At 44.7% G+C, this 21871-nt stretch overlaps 1 non-coding gene across 1 annotated transcript; it reads left to right on the forward strand.

Annotated features, from left to right (window-relative positions):
- The first annotated feature begins 5713 nt into the window (after nt 1–5713).
- TRNAN-GUU (transfer RNA asparagine (anticodon GUU)) lies at nt 5714–5787 on the forward strand. Its single transcript has one exon. It is a non-coding gene; the product is annotated as a tRNA-Asn (tRNA).
- Nucleotides 5788–21871: the final 16084 nt, after the last annotated feature.

Raw genomic sequence — 21871 nt, forward strand, 5'->3', positions numbered from 1 at the left:
AAGGTCCTGGCTTGGAAACCCGGCGGAAGTAGTTGCTTTTTTTACTCCTCAGAGCCCATTGCTACTTTTTCCCGTTGCTTTAGATCTAGAATCAGACACGAGTCCCGAAAAGTCCCAGAGGGAAGTGCACAAACTGTGATGACCCATAGGAAGGTGCAGTACCACCAGAAGTACTGCAAGATTTTTGCCTCTTTATATAAACCTAAATCCTAGGGTTCGTCTATGGAAATGGATCCTAAGGGAGTAGAAGCAGGGTGGAAGGAATATAGTGATGGATACGGCTAGGTTTACTTCTTGATACAGGTGCACTAGGTAGAAATTCTGGAGCCACCGTATTAGTTTGAGCAGCTGTCAGCAATTCTACATTGTTCACTTGAACCAGTTCACTGAAAACCTGCACCCAAAGGTGGCCTACAGTAAATGAACTTGAAATGGCACAACGTCTTTGATACATTTCTTGTAGTGGAAAATATCTAAAGCCTTATGGGGATTAGAAAGCTACAGTAAATTTACCGTGTAAGACATGTTCATTCGCCCACATCTATAGCCCCAGGTATTATCAGGAAGACATAACCTTCAACAAGTCTGTGAGAAATATAGGAACTGTCCTTGCATCCTCAAAGCATTCTGTGGTGGTGATTTTAAGAAGGACGGTGGGAGCCGCTGCCATTTCCTGGGATTTCTGAAATTAATGGGAGTGTCTTAGTCAGGGTTGCTAAAAGACACAGAACGAGCGATTATAAATAGCTAGATAGCTAAAGGTGATTACAACTTTTTTTGTATTCATAAAACCACAGACCCAACTTGATTTCCAAAGTATATGGAAAGGGTTAAATAAATAATACCAAAACCAAACCTGTTGCTGTCCAGTCGATTCCGACTCAAAGCGACCCTATAGGACACAGTAGAACTGCCACACAGGGTTTCCAAAGAGCGCCTGGTGGATTCAAACTGCTCACCTTTTGGTTAGCAGCTGTAACACTTAACCAGTACACCACCAGGGTTTGAAGAAATAATAGTACCAGTAAACGAAGTGGAAAAAATTAAAAAAAAAAAAAACTTGTTAGTCAAAAGCAACTCTGATGATTCCTTTCTTTCAATCATTACTGAGTTCTCAGTTTCCAAGCAAAGAGGATAGAAGGCTAACTAAGTTGCTCTCTGCCTTTATATAGTAAGATGTGTAAGGAGCAGAAGCTCTGGGGACATCTTAACATTTATAAAATCTCAGGCGTGTCCCGGGGTGGGCTCAGAAACACCAACCTTTCCGTTAACAGCCAAACGCGCTAACCGATTTCGCCACAGATAAACGTTTTCTTTTCAACAAGGAGTGAACGCCTGTGAAGCGCTAGGCGGTGCCTGACGCTTTCTGCGGAGCCAAAAGCGCAAAACCTCGGAAAACCCGGCAGGTTGGGGCGACAAATCCTGGTGTTGTTCGCGTTGAAACCAGTGCGTTTGGGTGAGTCTGAAGCTAGGAGGGCAGCCGAATGGCCTTCGCCGCTCCTTGCCCCTCGTCCGCCTCAGGTGCCAGCGACCCCCGGAGACCCCCGGGTCTGCAACCCCCGCCTGAGCCCAGTGGGGTCCACGACAGGGCTGCTCCGCCTTCGCCCGCCAGCCCGCGCCATGGACGCCCCCCGCTCGCCTTGGTTGCGGTCGGTGTGGCAGGAGCGCGGAAAATAAACGGGGAAAGGGGATTGGTGAAGAGGAGCGAAGGAAAGCTGGGAGGCGTAGGGGAGAACCAGACCTCCAGGAGGCCTGTGCAGAGACTCAGGCGAGGTCCTGGGGAGGAGAGAATGGTTTTTAAGGTGTAGCACAACGGGGAAGGAGGAGGCGAGAGAGGGCAGGAAATGGGAGAAAAACGGAGCACCTGTGGCTGTTCCAGAACAAAACAGTGTGAATGTTTTTATGTCAATAAAGTTTAAGAAGACCAGCGAGCGCTGGTAGGTGTGTGGTGCGCCAAGCACACATGTGTGATGCGAAAGGGTGCACTGGGTGAGCTGTGGTTCCCCTGGGGCCGGCTGCTCTTTCTGCTCCTGTAGGGGAAGGACAACTGGCCCCTTCATCCTGTCAAAGGGACACCAGGATAGAATAGCAGTGAATCCTTTCCTCTGGGTGGGCAGGGGAAGAGGGGCAGGAGACAGATCAAAGAAGGAAGGAAAGGGAAAAAAACATGTTATGAAATTTCCTGGTCTAAAGCTACAGTGAAGTCAGAGTCCTCTGGAACTGGGCTATCAGTAGCTGGGGTTGGGGGGATAGGTGATCTAGTCCACTTGTATCCCTGTCTCCAGTTTGAACCAAAGCAGAACAAGGCCAAGCACTGTGTCCTAGCTTCCAGTGAGCAGGCAAGTCCTTGCCTTTCCCAGAGTGGGAACACTTGAACGTTGGGTGTGAATGCAACATGGTAAGCACTGCACCAAGAACAGCAACTGCTAGGAGAAAGGGCATGATCTTCCCAACCGGTGGTTTTTGTTCGTTTGTTTGTTTTTCCTTTTTCTTAGTTAAAACTTAGCTTTCAAAGGATGAAAATGCTGAGGCACATGAAGTTTAACACACCTCTCCAGGCCATACAAGGGCTGAATCAGATTCCTAACCCAGAGCCTGCATTCTTGAACACAGATTAGACTAGGCCTCTCCAATTCTGTTTCAGTTTTTTCGAGGTTTCTCAGCTACAGAAAAGGAGAGAGAGAATGTCAGAGATGGAGGGGTAATAAGGGGGAGATGGAGGGACACATGGCTCCTGTAGCTGTCAGAGAGCAAAGCAGGTAACTATTGTGAATGTTTTTGCAATATAGAGAAGATTCCTGTGAGGCCAAGACAAGCTTATTGTGATCAGGAGAGGAATCTGAGATGTCAGAGATTCAAAAATTAAAACAACAATGGTAGAGTCCCTAGAAGAAAATTGGGGAGAATACATTCACCATCCTGGGGTAAAAAGATTTTTCTTAGAGAACACAATAGTCCTTATATATAAAGAAAAAAAAGTTTTTTTAAGATACATTAGATTTCATTGAAATTAAAAGCTTCTGTTCATGAAAAACCACCTAAGAAAGTGAAAAGGCAAGCCACAGACTGGGAGAAAATATTTACAGCATGATTATCTGCAAAATGATTCAAATCTTGTGTACAGAACTTTTAGAGATCAGTAATAAAAAGTCAACTCAAATAACAGTGTGCAAAATATTGAATAAACTTTCTCCACAAAGGAGGATTTCTAAATGGCCAAAAGGCTTAGGAAAACAAGACCCATGTCATTACTCATTAGGGAAACACAAATTTAAACCATGAAAAGGTACCCTTACAAACCCATCAGAATGGTGCATTTAAAAGGCAGAGAACACCAAGTGCTGACAAGAATGTGGAACAACTGCAACCAGCTTTGCTGGTGAGAAACCATCGTAGGGGACCCTTTGGCATCTTCTATCAAGGTTTAACTGGCACCTATCCTTTGATCCAGGAGTTCCAGTCCTTAAACGGAAATGGATGCACACGTCCACACAAAGACTCAGGCGAGCATACTCATAGGAGCGTTTTCACAATAGCCGAAACTGGAAATAGCCCAAATGTCCATCGACTGTGGTTTACTCACACATTGGAATAACATCAACAATACTACAATGAAGAAGTGATAGACGAACAACATAGACATATCTTGAAAACATAATGTTGTGTGGAAAAAAGAAATAGAATCAGTCACAAAAAATGTGTGTTCATTCATGTGCATTTCAAGAATAGGCAAAACTAATCTCTGGTGAGAGACCTCAGAAGAGTGATTAATTAAACCGAGAGGGCGTAAGGGATGGGGATTACCCAGAAAGGAGCTCCTTGGACCTTGGTGGGATGATGGAAACTTTCTGTAACTTGATTACATTTGTCAAAATTCAGTAACTGTTCACTAAAGATTTCTGCATTATTGTTGTTAGGTGCTGTCGAGTCGGCTCTGACTCGTACTGACCCTATGCACAACAGAAGGATACACTGCCCGGTCCTGCACCATCCTTACAATCAGTATGCTTGAACCCATTGTTGCAGCCACTGTGTGAATCCACCTTGTTTAGGGTCTTCCTCTTTTCTGCTGACCCTGTACTTTGCCAAGCATGATGTCCTTCTCGAGAGACTGATCCCTCCTGATAACATGTCCAAAGTATGTAAGATGCAGTCACGCCATCCTTGCTTCTAAGGAGCATTCCGGTTGTACTTTTTCCAAGACAGAGTTATTCCTTCTTCTGCCAGTCCATGGTATATTCAATATTCTTCGCCAACACCACAATTCAAAGGCATCAATTCTTCTTTGGTCTTCCTTATGCATTGTCCAGCTGTCACATGCATATGATGCAATTGAAAATACCATGGCTTGGGTCAGGCGCACCTTAGTCTTCAAGGTGACATCTTTGCTCTTCAACACTTTAAAGAGGTCCTTTGCAGCAGATGTACCCAATCAATGCAGCACGTCTTTTGATTTCTTGACTGCTGCTTCCCTGGCTGTTGATTGTGGATCCAAGTAAAATGAAATCCTTGACAACTTCAATCTTTTCTCTGTTTATCATGATGTTGCTCATTGGTCCAGCTGTGAGGATTTTTGTTTTCTTTATGTTGAGGTGCAATCCATACTGAAGGCTGTGGTCTTTGATCTTCATTAATAAGTGATACTCATACACTTCAATAATGTACTGTTAGCATAAAAACTGAGGGACAAGCGGTGAGGGACATGGCCCGCAAACGGACTATGGCAGGAAGTTTGGATTTTATTGTAAACGCATTAAAAGTTTATCATGGTTTCCTGTACAAAATCCCAGCTGGTATGTGAAATACCTTTACCAGGAAAACGGTTATGACCACATCATCTCAACAGTGGAAGGTACTTGTTAGGCTGAGTGAGAGACATTTCACCTTTTGCAGGTTTCCCTTAGACCTGGCTCCAGGTATGCACGCTGTCGGGTTTCCTTCCCTTCTGACCTCTAGCTGTAAGGCCCGCTGCCTTCTAGGCGCAGATGGGGAGCGATGCCCCTGCGGGAATGAACTGCAAACCAAACGAAGCGCGCCAGTGAGTGACAAAATTAACCCCAGACACTGCCGTGACTCGGATTCGAACCGAGGTTGCTGCGGCCACAACGCAGAGTACTAACCACTATACGATCAGGGCGCACCACAAACCTGTCAGCGCTCACTGGTCTTTAAACTTTATTGACATGAAAACATTCACACTGTTTTGTTCTTGAACAGCCACAGGTGCTCTGCTTTTCTCTCACTTCTTGCCATCTCTCAGCTCCTCCCTCCCCATTGTGCTACAGGATAGAAACCTTTCTCTCCTCCCCAGCACCTGGCCCGAGTCTTTGCACCTGCCTCCTGGAAGTCTTGTTCTCGCCCACGTCTCCCTGCTTTCCTTCGCCGCTCTTCACCGCTCCCCTTTCCGCACTTATGGTGCGGGCGGGCGGGCGAAGGGGGAGAAGCAGTGGCAGGGGTTGCAGACCCGGGGTCTCCGGGGGTCGCAGGCATCTGAGGCGGAGGAGGAGCAAGGAGGGGCGAAGGCCATTCGGCTGCCCTCCTAGCTTCAGACTCACCCAACGCACTGATTTTAACGCGATCAGCAACACCATTTGTCACCCCAACCTGCCGGATTTTCCGAGGGTTTGTGCGGGTCTTACTGCAGAAAGCCGCTGGCACCGTCCAGTGGTTCAAAGGCGTTCACTCCTTGTAGAAACAAGTGGGGTTACCTGCGGTCTCTGTGGTGCAATCGGTTAGCACGTTCGGCTGTTAACCGAAAGGTTGGTGGTTCGAGCCCACCCAGGGACGGTCCCCAGGTTTTGCACGTGTTAAGATATTCCCAGCGTTTCTGCTCCATAAATCTTACTAGCGAAAGGCAGAGAGAAATGGTAGTCATTCTTCTATCCTCTTTGCTTGGAAACTGAGAACTCGGAAATGACTGAAAGAATCATGGGAGTTGTTTTTGACTAAGAAATTTTTTCTCCCGTATTATTTATTTGTAGTGTTATTTATTTAAGCCCCGGTGGAGTAGTGGTTGGAATCCTTGGTGGCGTCGTGGTCGAGTGCTACGGCTGCTAAGAAAAGAGTCGGCAGTTCGAATCCGCCAGGTGCTCCTTGGAAACTCTATGGGGCAGCTCTACTCTGCCCTATAGGGTCGCTATGAGTCGGAATCGACTTGACGGCCCTGGGTTTTTGGTTTGGGTTGGTGTACTGGTTAAGTGCAACGGCTGCTAACCAAAAGGTCAGCAGTTTGAATCCACCAGGCGCTACTTGGAAACCCTGTGGGGCAGTTCTGTGTCCTATAGGTTCGCTATGAGTCCGAATGAACTGGACAGCAACGGGTTTGGTTTTAGCATTGTTTATTTAACCCTCGCCATATACTTTGGAAATTAAGTTGGTTCTATGCTTTTATAATTACAAATAAAGTTGTAATCACCATTAGTTATCTAGCTATCTGTAATCCCTCGTTCTGTTTCTTTAGCAACCCTCACTAAGACTCCCATTAATTTGAGAAATCACAGGTCAATGGCAGTGGTTCCCACTATCCTTCATAAAATCGCCACCACAGAATGCTTTCAGGATGCAAGGACAGGTCCCTTAAATGTATTTCTCACATACTTGTTAAAGGTAATGTCTTCCTGACTGTACCTGGGGCTGTAGATGTGGGTGAATGAACATGTTTTACGTGATAAATTTCCTGTAGCTTTTTAATCCCCCTAAGGCTTTCGGTATTTTCCTCTACAATAAATGCATCACAGACGCTCTGGCATTTCAAGTTCATTTACTGTAGACCACCTTTGGGTGCAAGTTTTCAGTCAACTGCTTCAAGTGAACAATTTAGAATTGCTGGCAGCTGGTCAAAACACAGTGGCTCCAGAATTTCTACCTAGTGCACCTATGTCAATAAGTAAACCTAGCTGTATCCAACATTATGTTCCTTCCGCCCTGCTTCTACCCCCTTAGGATCCATTTCCATAGATACACCCCAGGATTTAGGTTCATATAAAGTGGCATCAATCTTGCAGTACTTCTGCTTGTATTGCACCTTCCTATGGGTCATCAGAGTTTGTGCATTTCCCTCTGGGACTTTCTGGGACTCGAGTCTGATTCTAGATCAACAATGAGAAAAAGTAGCACTCCGCTTTGAGGAGCAAAGAACAACTGTTTCTGCCGGGTTTCGATCCGGGGACTTTTCATGTGTGAGGCGAATGTGATAACCACTACACTACAGAAACACCCGGGAAAACTCTCTGCTGCTCTTCTTTAACTTTTGTGGCTTTCAGTGGACGAAATTCAATCCCAGTTCGAAATTCCACTGCCAGCAGCAAAGTCCTGGAAAGGGCCTCAATAAGCACTGAGTGAATCAACGCTCACTGCTTTTGCCTTGACTGGTCATTTCTCTCAAGGCTTAGCTTTAAGGCCTATTTGTTATCTCTTTCTCTTGTTCCTGCCACTTTCGTTTGCTTTTGGTGTGAGAACTCAAAGCAAACGTGTGGGGCCCCACTGTCCTTGTTTCGAGGATAGGCGAGGAACCCTCAGCCAGGGAATATCGGGAGGCTCAGTCCCCTTTGCCCGAAGGGGTCGCTCGGTGCTTCCTGAGGCCCTTTTCTTCTTCAGTGTCAGCCGGTGGAGAAGGTTCAGGTGATAGAAGAGAACAAAGGGAACCTTTAGAACTCTCAGGAACTAAAACTAACAAAAAGCATGTCTCCTTTGGTGCCCCGCCTCCCAAGAACCAGATGAGAATTGTGTCCTGGTCTGCCATCTGATTTAGAGCAGAGAAATGAGGTCTGGCTCAAGATGCTGAGTAATTGGAAGTCTTCTTGCAATGTTTTTTTTTTTTTTTTTTCCTTCTTCTCCTTACAAGGCTATTGGCGAACACTTGTCTATCCGCAAAAGAAAACCTGTTTCCGCCCGGTTTCTAAACAGGGACCTTTCGGGCATAAAGTGAAGGTGATAAGTACTGCACTACGGGAACCAGGTGAGTGAGCTAACCTAAGAATTTGTCCATGAAAATTGTAGGACCTGCAGTTTTCAAGTACTTTGGCTTCCAGCACAGGAAATTCAACTACATTTGAAATTCGACTGCCAGCAGCAAAGTGCTGGAGAAAGCCCTCGGGAAAAGCACCAACAATCCCTCAGGCAAAGGGGTCTGTGGCTTCAGTTAGGACATAATGTAGTTTTCTGCGCCTATCCGTTAAGCTAGGACTTGGACAGCTCATTAGAGTTTTCATTTTCAGAACTAAGCTCCTCTCGGGCTCTCCAGCTCCCCACAGCCCAGGAGCTGTGAAGGCTCTCACCCCGGGGCTTCGGACCAGCGCCTCGGTGGCCCCTTTAATGGCGCTGCTCCCATGAAAAGATGTGCAATGTTATTCAACCCCCACTTGCTGGTAGTTGCCATGGAATTGGTTAGGACTCATGGCGACCACATGAGTGCAGTGCAGAACTTCCCCATAGGGTTTCAAGGCTGTAATTTGGTGCTGCAGTGGTTAAAGCGCTTGACTGCTAACTGAAAGGTTAGCAATTCGAATCCAGGAGCCGCTGTGTGGGTGAAAGATGTGGCAGCTTGCTTCTGTAAAGATTACAGCCTTGGAAACTCTATGGGGCAGTTCTACTCTGTCCTATAGGGTCGCTATGAGTCAGAATCGACTGGATGGCAACGAAGCGCCTCTGCGTGGGTTCCAAACACAAACCTTTCAGTTAATAGGCGAGTGCTCAACCGTTTGGCAGAAAACCAGAAAACAAGCATTGCTGAAGATGTGGAAAATTGGAACCCACACTCATTGCTGAAAGGATTGTAAAATGGTACAGCCTCTGGAAATCCGTTTGGAAGTTTCTCAAAAGTTAACCATAGAATTCCCAGATGACCCAACACTTTCACTACTAGGCATAATTTGAAAGCAAGAATGCAAACAGATATTTGTACACCAGTGTTCACTGTAGCATTATTCACATTACCCAAAAGGTGTAAACAAACCAAGTGTCCATCAGCAGATGAATGGATGAACAAAATGTGACATATCCATACAATGGAATATTATTCAGCCATAAACAGGAAGTTGTCATACATCTTAGGACATGGAAGAACCTAGAAAAATTATGCTGTATGAAAGAAGCCAGATACAAAAGGACAAATATTATATGATCCCACTTATTTGGAATCTCTAAAATAGCAAATGCATAGAGAACAAAGTGTATTAGTGGTTACCAGGGGCTGGTGGGAGGGAAAAGGCAGGAAAGATTGCTTAAGGGGCACTGAATTTCTGTTAAGGATGTGGAAAAAGTTTGGAAACGGATAGTGGTGATGGTTCCGCAACATGGTAAATGTAACTACTGTCACTGAATTGTGCACATAAACTGGTTGAAATAGCAAATGTTTTGTTATCTATTTTATCACACACGCACACACGCAAAATGATCCACACGTCCGGGCCACCCAGGAACACCAGAACCCTCCCTCCAGGCCCTACCCTGCACTTTCCCTGGGGCCTGACCTGCACTCTTTCCTCAGAAGCCCTTTTGCCTCAGCTCCTCCCCTCTGTCCCCTCTCTGACACTTGTGCAGTCTCTTGTTCTGTGCCACTCAATTTCAGTCCACTACTTTAATCACACCTTCATGTTTTAGCTGTACCTTAGCAAAGGCTGAAACATGCGTCTTAGGGCACTTGGCTCTTTGAAAATATCTAACAAGCAACACAGGCCAAGCCAGCCTTGAAGACCTGCATTGGATTCTTTACAGAGGCAGAGAAGAGCCGGCTACTGGAGAGCCACAAACTCACGGCGTGCGCCCCCGCATATCGCACACCTGGGCAGGGCCCAGTTCAAGAAACGGAAAAAAAAGCGCTTTTGAAGCTTGTCTGCAGACAGAACCCGAAGGGAGTTGGTTTCTTGACCTCGAGAGGCCAGTCGAGCAAGGGGTCTCAGGCATGTCCCCAACTTCCGAAGACAGGCCAGGAACAGGCTGATTTTGAGGGACAGAGCCAAATAAAAGGGGCAAAGGCAGCCAACCCCAGGCCTTGCAATTAAGGGTCTCGAACCCTAAGATCTGAGCGAGGGGAGGGCCACGCCTTAAACTGATCTCCCGCCTTTATCAGGAGAGTCCTTCGTCCAAATTCATAGCTCAGGAAAGGGAGGAACTGTATAGACCAAAGTCCACATTTGACGGACAAAAACCCAAAAGGTCTACTGCGTTCGAGTCTATTCAGACTCATAGGGAGCACAGTAGAACAGCCCCAAAGGGTTTCCAAAGACGGGCTGGTGGATTCCAACTACGGACTCTTTACATAGCAGCCTGAGTTGTCAACCACTGTACTACCATGGAGAACACGAAAATTCCGTAATAATTAGATGTGGAGTGTGAGGAAAATATCTGCGCCAAGGAGAGCTCACACTTTTTGCCTGAGCATACGGAAGGAAATCAACAAAGATGGGAAAAAGGCAGGGGCAGCGGAATTTTGGGGGGAAATCCGGAGTTCAATAAGGGGTCCCGGGGTCCTGGTTCAAGGAGTTACTCATCCAGGCTATCTCCGTTTCCGTATCCTTCTGAACCCTTTTTGATGTTGGAGTTCTTGGGCGCTCATGCTCGGCCCTCTTCCCACCCTGGGCACCTCCTCCCTGCAGGCTCGTGCCCTCCGCTGGACCCCAGCCACCGTCTCTTCACACGCTGCCGCCTCGCAAAGGGGCATCTCTATGTCAGGTCTGAAGTGCGACGGTGAGGAAGTGCCAGTTCACTCTGAAACTTGCGGAGACCTGACAGCCCTGGGTGTGCTGCAGGCTGACTGGCGTTTTGGAGAAGACAAGGAGGAAAGGGCCTTGGGGGACATCGCCGGAGGAGAGGGCAGCATCCGAAGAGGTAGGCGTCCTGGCTTCCCCGACTTTGGTGAGAACAGATGTACTATCTGGAGGCAAGGGATTACCCCAGTCGCGGAGGTCCCTGGTTGTCTAGTGGCTAGGATTCGGCGCTTTCATCGCCGCGGCCAGGGTTCAATTCCCGGTCAGGGAATGCTGTTTTGCGCCCTCTCTCCTCCGCCTGTTTGATGCAGAAGAGTCCCAGAATTGCCCAGGCTTGGAGAGGTGAGAGGCGATGAGCAACTGTACAGCGGCTTCGGGCTCCCAACAGCTGTATCCTGCTCTGGGCCACCAGGAACCTTCACCGCTCCTGTGGTCCTCATCTTAGAAACCTAACCTTTCGCTTTCAGAATGTTCATCTCCAGAGAACAACGTAGAACCTGTGACAAGAGCTCCAAATCTCCTTTTTCAAAACCATTGCAAACATAAAGTTGAAAGAGTAGTGACTTTATGCTTCATGCATTTACCAATGAACATTTTCCACATTAGCTTTGTCCATCTCTCCATATGTATGTATTTTCTACCCCATTTCGAAGTAACTTGCAGATATCTCAGGATCCTTTGGTTACTCCTTTCCTTTGGCAATACCCCTCTAAACCAGCCTCTTGGGGGCTTTTCCTCTTTATCCTCTCAAAGAGGTCCCTCTTGCTCCTTGAGCATAAAGTCTCAGGTGTGACCTGGAGCCCCTCCAGGAATTACAAAGACTCCAATCACTGGGAAAATCTCAGTGTTTAGAGATTCTCTCTCAGAAACCAGGGAAAAAGTCCAAATCCTTTGAGTAAAAATTAATTGTACACTCCACAGACATGCTCATTCGCCCCTACTTTTATCCCCTGGATAGGTCAGAAGACACTGCCTTCAACAAGGCTGTGAGAAATAGATCCTACAGAACTGTTTTCACATCCTCAAAGAACTCTGTGGTGGTCATTTGATGAAAGACAGTGGGAACTGCTACCATGGAACTGGGATCATTGAAATGAATGGGGATAATGGGAAGATGGGATTGGAAGGGTCAAGTCACAACTTTTAACCTTAAAGGACAAGGTGACCTCAGTTACTACATCGAGTACAGAGCTGAAGCAGTAATCAGAATGGTCTGTCCCTCAAAGCTCTTTGGCATTAACTCCTTGGTCGGTGTCTCTAGAAATGCAATAGATGGGCAACCTATGAACGTCTTACTTGATTTGCATAAGCAGAAACACACTAAGTCTGGTGAACATACTCTGACTTGAATCACAGCAATAGACAGTCACAGACCCTCAACAAATTCACGAGCACAGAGCTCTTTGAATGAAAGAGAGGTAGATCCCCTCAAGGAAGAACCTGTTTATACAGTCAAAAATCAATTCTCTTAGGGTTTTACCTAAATGGCGTATTCCCACCAAAGTTATCTGAGTAGGATGACCTCTTAGTGATTATTATTTTATAGCAGAATATTTGGAATTTACACCATAATAGTATAAGTACTTAGGTGTGTTATTAGTTCATTTTCATAAGGAAAAAATATTTTAGAAGGGTTGTTATCAGGGTTGATCATCAGTGAAACTAGAGTGAGGCAAGTTTAGAAAGTGAACATCTATTTGACTTTAACTATCATGAGATTTACCTTTCCTAGGAAGGAAAAGTATATTAATGTGTATTGAAACAGGACTTAACATTTTTAGAGGAGTAGATAAAATTATTTATAGGTTGTTTTAGTTACCAACCGGGAAAATTCTTAAGGTAATCACTGGGTTGGTAATGTGTGGTGGTTAAGGTTGTGTGTCAACTTGGCTGGGCCATGATTCTCAATGGTTTGGCATTCATGTAATGATGTAATCTGGCAGTTATATAGTGATGTAGTCATCCTGCATGATGTGATCTGACATGATAAGCCAATCAGTGGTAAGGGGATTTTCTTCAGAGGTGTGGCCTGCATCCAATATATGTATAGATGTTTTGCCAAACCTTGCTTCCTTGCTCTGGATCCTGCATCTAGCTGGTCATCGTCTGACGTCCAGTTCTTGGGACTTTAGCTAGCAGCCTGCCACCTTACCTGCCAGTCTTGGGTTCATGAGCCCTTGCAGGTACATGAGATGGGAGAAGCCTCCAGCCTGACGTCTGACCGATGGACTTGGGACTTGCTATCCTGTACAACCATGTGAGCAATTTCCTTGAGATAAAGTTCTCTCTTTATACCCATATATAGCTATATATATATACACACACACACACACACACACACACACAGAGTTATGTATGCATACACTCACACACACACCCCCATACACATGCTTCGCTGGTTTTACTTCTCTTGAGTATCTGGCCTAAGACATTTGGAGCTGAGAGTGGCTCCAGGGGAACAGAATCATAAGGATGAGTTTTCTAAACTGGTTCTCAAGTCTGACTAGTCCTAAAAGTGCTAACGACTCTACCTCCAGTAGTAAAGAGGGTGCTACTAATCCATGGCATGAGGTGGCAATTTTAATATGCCAAATATCAACAGAAATAGATCATGTATTGGTGAGAAGCGAGGCTCTGAGTGATCACACGTTTCAAAATTTTCCACAGTTTTGTCAGAATGAGAAGTAGGGAAGCTGGTTGGTTGGTCCTCCTTTCATTAGACAAAGTGATAAGAGAGAGGAGCTCAGGGCTTCAGAGTTACAGTTCAAGCGCCATATAAAACACCTCAAAGTTGCAACTTGCTTCCTGAAAGAAAGCCTTATTTCTTGTAGTAACAGAGCTGATATTGCCAAAAATCTAACACAGAATCTTATTGTAAGAGTGGCTGAATTACAATGCCAATGAATTCCCAACTTTGAATGGTGTCTGAAGTTAAAGTGAGGGCATCGATTGAGAAGAAATGGGACCCTATAAGAGAGAACAGAAGTGGCGCATAAAGTTTCCAGGGAGTGCCTGGTGGATTTGAACTGTGGACCTGTTTTGTGAGGAGACTTAGCACTTCAGCACTATGCTACCACACTTTGCATATTAGGTATGGGAGATAGGAAATAACGTCGAAGATAGTTTTTTTTTTTTTCCCCTGAATTGTGAAATATAAGAAAAGTGTACAGGTTTCTGCTTTGAGCCATGTTGGTGTTAGAGAAAATGGTATTTACTGTTCTACCTTAAACCACTAGAAGACAAGACAAAATATGTGAAATAGCTCTTTGGAGGCACTGTACCACAGGAAGTATATGACAGAGCTCAGACTAAGGTAGTAATAGTGTGTGTTTCTACCAGGCTGAATGGAAAGAGCATCTAACACATGTGGCAGGAAGGAGAGTCTTCAGAAGGGTAATGCCTCAATACCCAGTCCACATTAGCCTAGAATGTTCTGAACTTGCCCCAACAAAGCTTAAAAGCAAGCCTGGAAAGAATGAAATTGTTTGCAAGTCACTTCACGGCATCCCAGAGCAAAGTCCTAAAATATTTAAAGGAGTATATGAAGAACAACTTTTTAGTAACCCTGATGTAGGAAAGCATGATCCATAAGCATGAGAAAAATCAATTAACAGAAATAACAGATGACAGAATCAGTAGACAAGATATTAAAACAGCTATTATAAACACACTGTATAGGTTCAGAAAAATGGAGGAAAGCATGAGCTTCATGAGGAGAGAAATAAAAAATAGAAATTCAAATAAGTCCTGTTGGACTTTCTGGCAGCCTTTGTGACAGACTCCATCTTGGTTCCAGCAACCTCTGTGAGGAAGTCCATCTTGAATTCTAACTTCCTGTGCATTTGATTTTCATAATCCCTCCCCTTCTCCTGGAAATCTCAACCCATCTAATGAATAAAGATAATGCCTTCTTCCCTCCCCCAAAAAACTTTTGTAAGCCCCAGGGAATCCTTTCTTCATTGAGAGACTGGAGGCTAAAAAAAAAAAAAATTTTTTTTTTTTTTTTCTAGGTAGAAATCCCTCTCCCTCTCTCCTTCTGGAGCCTTTTACTTTCTTTCTGTCCCTAATAAAACCTTTGCTCGTGTGGAACCTGTGAGCCTCTCATGGTCATCCTGGTCACGCAGGGCTTAGTCCTGAGCTGGGAAGCCTTGCCCTCTAACAATTTCTACAGATGTCACAAACCCCCGAACCTTTAAAGAGTGATACATATTACTACATCAAAATTTCAATTCAAATACAAATGACGAACTTTAAAAACATTCTACATAACAACAAAATTATTTTTCTTTTCATTGTTGCTGTTGTTAGGTGCCACTGAGTCGGTTCTGACTCATAGCAACCCTACTTAAAACAGAATGAAACACTGCCCGGTTCTGTGCCATCTTCACAATCGTTATGCTTGTGCCCATTGTTGTAGCCACTGTGTTAATCTGTCCTGATGAGGGTCTTCCTCTTTTTTGATGACCTTTTTTTAGTATGTATTTTTATCAAAGTAATATACGCCCAAAAGTTTGTTATGAAAAACTGTAGTTCCCTGATCCCTTTCTACATTTCCTGTTCTCCAGAGAAAACCACTTTCAACCCATATAACCAATTATCTGGCTATTTCTCTCTTTAAAGAAACATTGTTACACCTTGATTTTCCAGTCTACCCCCTGCAGACAGCCTGCAAGGTGAAAAAAGGAGTGCATCTGAGTTGGTGCCTGCATCAACTGCTAGTCAACACCAAGGGAGCCAACAAGGCGCTTCACTTGACTTCCACTCAGTTGCCAACCGATTTAATCCACCTCACCCCTCCACACTGTGAAAGGAAACTTTGCAAGAACAAATGCCAGGCAAGCTGCTTTGAGGTTTATCGGTGGAACCGGGTTTGGGTTTTCGGGTGGGTCAGGAAGGGATGGGATCGCTCCTGAGTGAGGAGCGCGGTGGTCCACACCCAGCAACTGAAACTGCTGCCGTGAACGCCCAGTTCCTCTGCCTTCCCCTCCCTACTTTCTCATTTTTTTCTTTCCTATTCTCCCCTTTGTTTTTTCCTGTCTCTTCTCCTTCCTCAGCTATTTTCTGAGGGTTTCTGGAATCTCAGTTTCTGAGGAGGAGAGAAGAGGACGAAGGGACAGGCTGCCAGGCCTAAAAGGGGAGCAAGCGGGCGATCTGGAGCAGCTCGGTGCTCTGCGGAGCCTGGGGCTCCCCTCCTGCTTCTTCCCTTCCAGTCTGAAACCTTTCTGGCTCCTAAATGACCATCAGGAGGGAGACACGGAAAAGGGGGTAACGAGTTTCATTCACTAAAGTGTTAAAAAAAAAAAAAAAAACTTTAATTAAAGCCCCTGTATTCAGAGTCCAGAGTGCTCACCATTACACTATGGAACCCCCTCAGAAGTTGATGACTGCATCTCAACACCAGGCCTGATTTCCATTGCGGTCCAGTGGATTTTGACTCGTACCTATGAGTATCGCAGTGAAAACCCAGACCCAATAACACTACTGTCAAGTTGATTCCAACTGATACATATGGCTATCTCAATAAAAACCAAAAACAGCAAGCCCGTTGCCATCAAGTTGATTACAATTCATCTCAATAACCCAGACCCAGTGCCGTCGAGTCGATTCCGACTCACAGCACCTTATAGGACAGAGTAGAACTGCCCATAGAGTTTACAAGGATCTCAATAGAGGTGTGTAAATACTAATTTAGCATCCATAGTTTCCACAGACTAATCTCAAGGCAGTCCTCTGTCAAACAGGACTTGAGTACGGTTGCTCTGTGTGAGTGGGCTTGCTTTCTCTCTGCCTCTCTCCTTTTATTGACTCCCATCATTTCATTCAGAGCCCTGGTGGTGGCCCAGTGCTTAAGAGTTTGGCTGGTAACTGAAAAGGCTGGAAGTTTGAATTCAACAGTCGCTCCTTAGAAACCTTATGGGAGCAGTTCTACTCTGTAATATAGGGTCACTTTCAGCCGAATGGATGGCAAAAAAAAAAAAAAATCATTCACATCTCAGGAAATGAGGTAAAATTCACTTTGGGTTTAGGGCAATAGCACAGCTCTTTAAGTCTCCATCATAAACCACAAACTCTGCCTCATTTGCCAGAGTTTCCTGTCCCAAGGTGAAATTTCTGCAAACAATAGTGTTATTTCCTTTTCTCTGCCTTCACCCATTTCTCATTGCCCAGGGAGGGCAGATGATTGTCAGGGCAGGACTTGGGACTTTGTGTGTCCCTTGGGCAAACAGCTCCCATTACACTCCAAAGCCACCACAGCTTCCTATGTAGAGTATAGAAAGGTGTGTCAGCAGTGGTTTATCTGGAAGTGGGTTCAGGAGGCAGGATAACTTTCATTTTCTTCTTTATACACTTCTTTTTTTGGTAAGTTTTCTTACAACAAGCATCTATTTGTCAGATTTACAATAAAACAATTAACAATGCTTAACATTTACACACTTAGACAAACCAGACTAACCTCATCTGCTGTAACTCAAAATTGATCACATGCTCCTGAGGCTGTAAAGACAGAGGTCCGACACTTATACAGCCACAGTCTGTTTTCTAAGAGCTTGGCCACATCCATCACATTGCAATTTCTCAATATGTCATTCATTGTTTTTTTAGATGTTTTCTAAAATGTAGTGTAAAGAATTTAACTTTATCCAAGGAATTTTATCTTTGTCCTTGGTTTCTAAAAGATAACTCTAAACCCAAAACCAAAACAAAACAGCAAACTGTTGCTGTCAAGTCAATTCCAACTCATACATACATTTATGTAGTACAGGGCAGACCTGCCCAATAGATTTTCCGAGGATGTAAGTCCTTACGGAAGCAGATTGACACAACTTTCTCCAGTAGAGTGCTAGTGGATTGAAACCACTGACCTTTGGGTTAGCAGCCCAGCACTTAGCCACTGTCCCACCAGGGCTCCTTGAGATAACTCTAAACTCTTGGAATTTGCTAAGTAATTGAGATTCCTTTGTTTACTACGAAGCCCTGGTGGTGTAGTGGTTAAGTGCGAAGGCTGCTAACCAACAGGTCAGCAATTTGGATCCAGCAGGCACTCCTTGGAAACTCTATGGGACAGTTCTACTGTGTCCTATAGGGTCGCTGTGAGTCGGAATGGACAACAGGTTTGTTTACTATAGGCCTCCAGACCACACCTGAAGGTTTATGCTAATAAAGCAACTCAGATGGGGGCTGGCCAACCTAGAAAGACCACCTCCTGTTATCAGCCAATTTGGGGGGAGGTGGGTAAGTTTTGCTGGAACATCCGTTATAGTGGATACAGGCCACACCCCTCAGAAAACTCTTACAACTGATTGGCCAATCACATGGGATCACATCATGGAAGTGAATACACTATATTACATTATGAAAAAGCAGTACATCCAACATCTGCCAAACCAATATGCTTGTTCTGTGTATTGCCTCATTTCCTTCCTGATGTCTTGAAGGGTTCTGTATATTAAACTTTTTGTATTCTGCATCTGGTAATTCCAGTAATACACTTTCATGTAGAAGATCCCTGGATTCTTTATTTTGAGAGCTTGTTGAGGTGATCATGGTCTGTTTCTTTATGTGACTTGATATTGACTGATGTCTCTGAGCCATCTATAAGGTATTGTATTAGTTTATGCTTGCTTACTGTGTCGTAGCTGCTTGCTTTGTTTTGTTTTGGTATACCCCTATGGGTTGCTTGAGTGAGCTAGCTTGATTATTTTTGCCTTTGGAGCTCTGGTGTCCTGTCCCCAGCTGGCTAGAGCTGTTATCAGGTATATCAGTCTAGGTGTCCATTCAGTTTTCTTGTATGAATTCAGCTCAGGTTTCCAGTAGCTGATTATCAAGTGTGTGGTACAGGCTCTGTCCTACAGTCTTAGAGGGGCAGGAGTGATTGGCGTAAATACCCGTATCTGATTGCAGCAGCAAGTCATGCTCTGAACAAGGCAGGGGATTGAGAACCGACCACCAAGTGTCTCTGAGGAAAACGTGTCCCTGTTCCCTAGAGTATGCAGGTGGGTGGGTTCTGCAGACGGACCATAGGCACCCAAAGTTTTTGGTTGTAAGGACTGGGAGGTAGCAGTTATCTTTGGACCCCTGTTTCAGGTGGCTGGGTGACCTGAGTGGAGCTACCAGTCCTTAGGTCCCTGATGTGGGTAGGTGAGGACCTTGTTTAATAGGCAAAGCAATGTCAAACGTCAAACATCCACCTCTCCACCACATAGCTGAAATGGTTGGAGTTTGCCAACAAGGGCCTATTCTCCTGAAATAGGCCCACACAGGTCCATGCAGAAAGGAAAGGTGCTCAAGGACCATGGATGGTTTATGCCTGGACAGGAGCCTCTTCTGTCCTGAGCTCCCCTGGTTAGTGGAGGTAGCAAATTGTTGTTTCCCCCCACTGCAAATTTTTTCCTTCCCCATGGCCGGGAGGGTGGCTCTTGGTGCTCAACAGGGCCTATCACAGGCCCAGGGATTTTGCCGCTGAAGCCAGCTTGGGGGTGGGGGGGTGCAGTAAATATAGGCAACTACTTAGCGTTCGCCTAGAGCACCATTCTTCTCAGGTTCTGGAGGTGTAAGTAGGCTGTGCGGCTGGCTACTTCTCCCTGAGGAAACTGCGGCCGAATGCTAGTACCAGCCCACCACCGCTGCTGCTGCTGCTCTGGGAATGGTGCCTGAGGGCTCCCCGCGATTCAGGTCCAGTAACTCCTCTTCACTTCTGAACAGTCTCTTCCTCCCCGTGACCCTCAGTTCATTGTCTAAGCTTGCCTTTGATGCTCAGGGCTCCCAGCTTGTCACAAATATACTCATTTCACTTGTTTTTTCGGGTCTTTGTTGTAAAGAGGGCTCGCCAAAAGGCTCTGCCATCTTGGCTCTACCCCACATAATTTTGGGGAATGAGTTTTTGCATAGGGCTCTAAAAATACCAAGTACGGCCCTAAAAAAAAATGGTGACCACTGGCTACTGCCACCCCAGGAAGGTCATATAGCAGGTGAATTTGGAGTTGGTATGCCTGTACCTCGGCCTCCTGCCAGGAGAAGAAAGGAAACCTGGGGAATCAACCAATCATGGTGAGGAGTTGTAAAAGTTGTAGCAAAAATGTAACAAGAGTAGACTTTTCTGAAAAATGGCTATTATGGGATGGCCAATAACCCTCTGCATGCTTCAGAATGTTTACCAAAATATTGGTATGAGACAGAATTCTAGATCTATGCATGAGTCATAATATTTTCCAATCACCTATTAATATTTACCTGTTTATACAGGTTTTTCAAGATACCAAGCACACAAAGGTAAAAAGCAAGTATAAAATTTGTTAACATAGCATTTTACATTTTAAGAATAATGAACACTAGGTCTATCTATGCAAAGTGATTTGGTGAACCTAGTAAACTATTTAGAAAATCCAGAAGGAGAAACTCTCCAACCAGACAAATTTAGAAAAATGAGGGAAAACTTTTAGAGCTTGGATCAAGCAGATAATTTCTTACAAGGAAAGAGTAGGTTATATAAATGAGTACTTACTGATGAAATGAAAGAAAACCTGATAATGAGAGAGAAAATAATCAGCACCCAGGAGACACTGGCCCCACAGAGACTTCCTGTGCTGACCAGGGTGCAGTCTTTTCAAATGTAAGCAGAGTAAACTTTGAGTGCCCTGGCTTCCTGGTGGGTATGAAATTACAACACTGATCACTTTTCTCATTCCAAAACTCTTGGCCAAGAGTAAACCAAAAAAAAACAAACCAGTTGCTGTGGAGCCAATTCCAACTCGTGGCAACCTCATGTGTTGTAGAGTGGATAGAGTTTTATGTGGTTGTGCCCTTTCAGAAGCAGATGGTCAGGCCTTTCTTCCAAGATGCCTTTGGGTGGACTCAAACCACAAACTTTCAGTTAGCAGCCCAGCTTTCAACCATTTGCACCACTCAGGGACTCTTTGGCTGAGAATGCTCAGGCTCTAATTTGGGGCTATAAAATGGGAGTCTGAAAAGAAATAAGGTAGAGAGGCCATGCCTTTCAGTGAGCAGTGCGTTTGCGTACTAGCCAGCAAAACAATGCCTGACGACCTCCCCCTCAGTTGCTTCCCCTGTGCAGGGGGCCAGGAATATGAAGCCATCACAGGACATAGGCAGCCAGGAACGTGAGCTTTGTGCCTTGCTTCCTCACCGTTTCACCGTGTGAACTGAAGAGTATTCTTTCCTTATTTATGAGTTTATTTCCCTTTGTATAGACTGAGATAATACCCACTTACTATCCTTCAAAGGTCTCAGGGATGACTCACGAAAATGCTTGTTCAATTTAGCCAACGTGCTAACACGTTTTAAATAATAAATAATTTCTTTAAAGTCTGCAGAACCTTTCATCTGGTTATATATAACTACTACCTAGAATCTCAACTGACTTACCCTATTTCTTACTAACGCCTCTTAGATTTTCAGGAGTTTCAATTGTAGGTTGTCACAATGTCCTGACCTCTTTATAGCTATAGATTTGCTAGCCATGTGATCTTACAGTCAACTTAGTGCAGTGAAAGTAGCTCATTATTGTGTCAAATGGCTCATGTTCAAATTTCAGCTATGCCTTTCATTAACCCTGTGACCATGGCTAACTCAAGGCATCCCTCTGAGCCTCAGTATCTTTATCTATAAAAAGGGAAAATGATGCCTGTCTGCACTTAATCACAGGATGGCTAGGAAGCTCAAGTTGAAAAGTATGCAAAAAAGCACTGTAAATCATCATTGTATACCTGTAGCAGGATTTTTAACAGTGTTTTAAGAGTTTCTTGTGGTCCTTTCTTACCTATTGGTCAGCTATAAGTACTGTTAAGATTTTCATTTATATTCTCCAAGTCTTTTTCCAGAGTATGTGTATGCGTGTTTGTGTTTATGAGGGGGTTTACTTTTAAAAATATAATTATTTCATTATGGTATAATTATGCATTATAATAACTGTATATGTTATGGTATATGTATGCATATCCAAAAAACCACACCTGTTGCTGTCAAGTCAATTCCAACTCATGGTGACCCCATGTGTGTCAGACTAGGGTTTTCAATGGCTGTAATTTTATGGAAGTAGATCACCAGGCCTTCTTCTGCAGTGCCACTGAGTGGATTTGAACCACTAAAATTTCCATTAGTAGCCAAACACAAACCATTTGCATTACCCAGGGACCAAGAATGTATTC

This window comes from Elephas maximus, chromosome 3, assembly GCF_024166365.1.
Source record: "Elephas maximus indicus isolate mEleMax1 chromosome 3, mEleMax1 primary haplotype, whole genome shotgun sequence".
In the NCBI taxonomy this organism is placed as follows: domain Eukaryota; kingdom Metazoa; phylum Chordata; class Mammalia; order Proboscidea; family Elephantidae; genus Elephas; species Elephas maximus.